The following is a 5,143-nucleotide window of genomic DNA, read 5'->3' as shown; positions in this document are numbered from 1 at the left end:
ACTAATTTCTGTACATTGACTTTGTATCCTGCCACGTTACTGAAATGCTTTATGAGTTCTAGTAGTTTGGGGGTGGAGACTTCTGGGTATTCCATATAAAGAATCATGTCATCTGCGAAGAGAGAGAGTTTGACTTCTTCATTGCCAATTTGGATACCTTCTATTTCTCTTTGTTGTCTGATTGCTGTTGCCAGGACTTCTAATACTATGTTGAACAAGAGTGGTCATATTGGACATCCTTGTCGTGTTCCTGATCTCAACAGGAAGGCTGTGAGCCTTTTCCCATTGAGGATGATATTTGCTGTGGGTCTTCCATAGATAGATTTTATGTAGTTCAGGAATGTTCCCTCTGTCCCTAGACTTTGAAGCATTTAAACAAGAATAGATGCTGGATTTTGTCAAATACTTTTTCTGCATCAATTGAGAGGACAATGTGGTTCTTCTCTCTTCTTGTATTAATTTGTTCTATCACATTGATTGATTTGCAAATGTTGGACCATCCTTGTAGCCCAGGAATGAATCCCACCTGGTCATGGTGCATAATTTTTTTAATGTGTTCTTGGATCCTGTTTGCTAGCAGAAAATCAATAAAGAAACAAGAGCATTGAATGACACATTGAACCAGATGGACCTCATAGATATATACAGAACATTCCACCCTAAAACACAGAATACTCATTCTTCCCAAGTGCACATGGCCCCTTCTAAAGAATAGACCACATACTGGGTCACAAATCAGGACTCAAATGATACCAAAAGACTGAGATGATTCCCTGCATATTCTCAGATCACAATGCTTTGAAACTGGAGCTCAATCACAAGGAAAAATTCCAAAGGAACTCAAACACCTGGAAGCTAAAGACCACCTTGCTTAAGAATGTTTTGATAAACCAAGAGATCAAAGAAGACCCGATACAACTCATGGAGACCAATGAGAATGAAGACACTTTGGTCCAAAACCTATGGGATACAGCAAAGGCGATCCTAAGGGGGAAATAGATAGCCATCCAAGCCTCCCTCAAAAAAAAAAAAAAAAAAAAAAAACTGAAAAATCCAGAACACACCAATTGTCTCTACATCTTAAAAAACTGGAGAATCAACAACAAATCAACTCCACACATAAGGAGGGACATAATCAAGTTTAGAACTGAGATCAATGAGGTAGAAACCGGAGACACAATAGAACATATCAATGAAACTAGAAGCTGGTTTTTTGAATGAATCAATAAGATCAATAAACCATTGGCCACACTAATCCAAAAGAAAAGAGAGAAAGCCCAAATACATAAAATTATGAATGACAAGGGAGGGATCACAACGAACACCAAAGAAGTAGAGACAATCATCAGAAGTTATTATCAACAGTTAAATGCCAATTAGCTAAGGAACCTAGATGAAATGGATGCATTCCTGGAGAACTATAAACTCCCAAAATTGAACCAGGAAGAAATTGACAACCTGATATCTAATAGCGAGATTGAATCAGTGATCAAAAACCTCCCAAAAAACAAGAGCCCAGGACTTGACGGGTTCCATGGGGAATTCTACCTTACTTTCAAAGAAGAATTAACACTATTCTCCTGAAGCTGTTTCAAAAAATTGACACAGAAGGAAAACATCCAGACTCTTTCTATGAAGCCAGCATTACCCTGATCTGCAAACCAGGCAAAGACTCTACCAGAAAGGAGAACTTCAGACCAGTATCACTGATGAATATGGATGCTAAGATTCTCAATATAATTATTTCAAGATTCACCCATGTATTTGCATTTATCAGTGGTTCATTTCATTGCTAAGTAGTATTCCATCATGCAAGAAGCCACAGCTTATTTATCCATTCACCTAGTCGTGGATATTCAGATTATTTCCAAGTTTTGGCTACTACACAAAACGTTGCTATGAACATTCATGTATAAGTCTTTGTTGGGGCCAAGACTTTCATTTCTTTGGGGTAAACACTTAGGGATTTAATGGCTGGGTCATATTTTATCTGTAAATTTAACTTTTTAAGAAAGTATCCAGTTGTTTTCCAAAGTGGTTTTATATTCTTACCAACAGTAGTGTAAGAGTCCAATTTCTCCACATCTTCACCCAGACTTACTATCCTTTTGATTAAAACCATCTTAGAGGAAATGATATGGCATTTCACTGTGGCTTTAATTGGCATTTTCCTAATGACTAGTGATGATGAGAATCTTTTTACATGCTTAACATCCATGTGTTATGTTGAGTAAAGTTTGTATTCAAAGATTTTGCTTAAAATTTAGTTGGATTTTTAATTTTAATATTACTTAATTTTGAGAGTTTTATATTCTGATTCAAGTTCTTTATCATATATGTGATTTATAAATATTTTCTCCCATTATGTGGCTAGTCATTTTATTCTTTTCACAGTGTTTTTAAAGGAACAGAGTTCTCAATTTTAATGAAATCCAAGTCATCATTTTTCTGTAATTTTACTTAATTATAATTTATTTGAATTTAAATTAAAATGGCCACAGTTGTCTATTTGATACTAGCCTGGACAGTGCATGTTGAGAGGCAGAGACAAATGCTATATTAACAAGAATTAATAAATTGTGATAACTATTATTAAAAAAGCAAACATGGAAATGGAGCTAGGCCACTCTCATTAAGGTTTCCCGGAAGGCCTCTTTTAAGTGAGGATTTACTCTTTTGTGAGTGAAAACAAGATGCTGAAAAATGATTTCAAGAAGTAGGAGCAATTACTCAAGGATCCTGTGGTAGGAAAGGACATGAAGTGTTTGAGGAGCCAGTGTGTAGAGGCTGTATAAGCAGCTGTTCTCTGTATTTTATAGCCATATTTAGGTATTTTAACCTGAAGCAGAATCACATACCTGGTTCATCTGCATTTATTCACTAGTCAGATGATTTGGTTATTTCTAGAAATCAAGGATTTTCTGTCACTTAGACTCTACAAAATAATGCACAATAGATTTTTCTAGTAATTTCTAATAATTTCTAGTAATTTCTAGTAATTTCTAAAAATGTGGCTCTAAAGGACAATAGGAATATAGAGATAATGCTTCAGGATAATGCATTCTGGATAGAATCCTGGAATAATCCTTCTGGATAATGTATCCTTGAGGATATCCACATTTGGATAGAACAGTTTTTATAGAATGAAATGGAAGCACAGGGGTGTCTAAGTGGCTCACTGGGTTAAAGCCTCTTCTTTTGGCCCAGGTCATGGTCTCTGGGTCCTGGGATCGAGCCCCACATTGGGCTCTCTGATTAGTGGGGAGCCTGCCTCCCTCTCTCTCTGCCTGCCTCTCAGCCTACTTGTGATCTCTCTCTCTCTGTCAAATAAATAAATAAAATCTTTTAAAAAAAGAAAAAAGAAATGGAAGCACATATTAGAGTAATTTTGGTTAGGGATCATTTGTGTCAAACTGTCACTCTGACCCTTTGGTTTCCCATAGTAATTGAAAACCCCTTGAATGAGATGGGTGTTGGGATGGGAAAGAAAGACTTAAAGGCACAGAAAGTCAGTTGGAGCAATGGGATTTTGAAATAGCATATTAAAATATAGCAGCTTTTGTTGAAAACGTCATTCTGTCTAGTCTTTCTGCATTCTTTGGGTCCAGATCTCTTTATAGCTGTTCATGGTAGAATACCCCCGATAGCCAACTTTGAACATGTGTGTGTCTTATGCTGGGGTTTCATGGAAACATCTTGGTGAGTAAGCTTTAGTTTTACTCTCTAATACTGAGAAAATATTATGCTTGTGGATAAACTGATATTTTCCTGAATTATTTTCTTGTGTTATTCACAAAATGACTTGATAAAATCAGGCATATTTCTTGTACTGTCTCAGTGGAGTCTGAAGTGATCAAAATCTGAATTAGATTAATCAGTTCTAATTAATTCTGTTCTCACCAGTGTGATCTCCAAACTTGTGAGTGTACTTTGTTTCTTTGTCTGTAAAATGGTGGTAATAATTCATATCTTGTATAGTTCACAAGTTGTTTCTTATGGGTGAGAAGAAGAATGTATACTCTGCACTTTTAGGTATAGAAGCCAATTAGTTATCTTTTACCTGGTGAAAGAAGGTGTAAACTAATAAAAAGAGTTTTATTTCTTTGAATTTGATAAGGGAACATTGACATGCAAATGGATGGATGTTATCTGTCTCATTCATCTCAGGCTGCCATAACAAAATACCCTAAACTGGGTGGTTTATACATCAGACATTGATTTCTTACAGTTCTGGAGGTGGTGGATGCCTATGATCTGGGTGCCTGCCAGTTCCTGGTTGAGGGATCCGCTGGCTTGTGGTTGGCCATCTTCTTCTGTGTCTCCATGAGACTGGGAAAATAACAGGGAATGGAGAAGAGAGGGAGAGAGGTGGAGATGGAACTAGATATCTCTGTTCTTTTTTTTTTAAGATTTTATTTATTTATTTGACAGAGAGAGATCACAAGCAGGCAGAGAGGCAGGCAGAGAAAGAGAGAAGGAAGCAGGCTCCCGGCTGAGCAGAGAGCCCGATGTGGGGCTCGATCCCAGGATCCTGCGATCATGACCTGAGCCGAAGGCAGCGGCTTAACCCACTGAGCCACCCAGGCACCCCACTCTGTTCTTTTTTAAAGGAACCACTCTCATCCTAGGGGGCATCGCTTTCATGACTTCATCCAAACCTAAATCAACTCCCAAAACCCCTGCCTCCTAATACAATGCATTTACATTAGACCTTCATCATATGAATTTAGGTTGTGCATAGGCACCAGTCCATAGCACTATGCTTCCAAGTAGTCAACTTTGAAGGAAGGAAATACCAAATAATGTAGAAACTTGAACATAAAGATAACAATTAATGTTTATATTTTATGGGATAATAAGAGGAAATTTTAAAACTTCTTCAAGTGAATACCTAACTACATATAATACACAGCAATTAGATGAGGTAAGTATTATTAACTTAATTATTTTTTATTTGAAGTTTCTTTTTTTTAAAGATTTTATTTATTTATTTGAACAGAAAGAGATCACAAGTAGGCAGAGAGGCAGGCAGAAGAAGAGGGAGAATCAGGCTCCCACTGAGCAGAGAACCCAATGTGGGGCTCCATCCCAGGACCCTGGGTTCATGACCTGAGCTGAAGGCAGAGGCTTTAATCCATTGAGC

The sequence above is a fragment of the Mustela lutreola genome, assembly GCF_030435805.1.
Source record: "Mustela lutreola isolate mMusLut2 chromosome 5 unlocalized genomic scaffold, mMusLut2.pri SUPER_5_unloc_1, whole genome shotgun sequence".
NCBI classification, from domain to species: domain Eukaryota; kingdom Metazoa; phylum Chordata; class Mammalia; order Carnivora; family Mustelidae; genus Mustela; species Mustela lutreola.
This window is presented reverse-complemented; position numbering follows the sequence as displayed.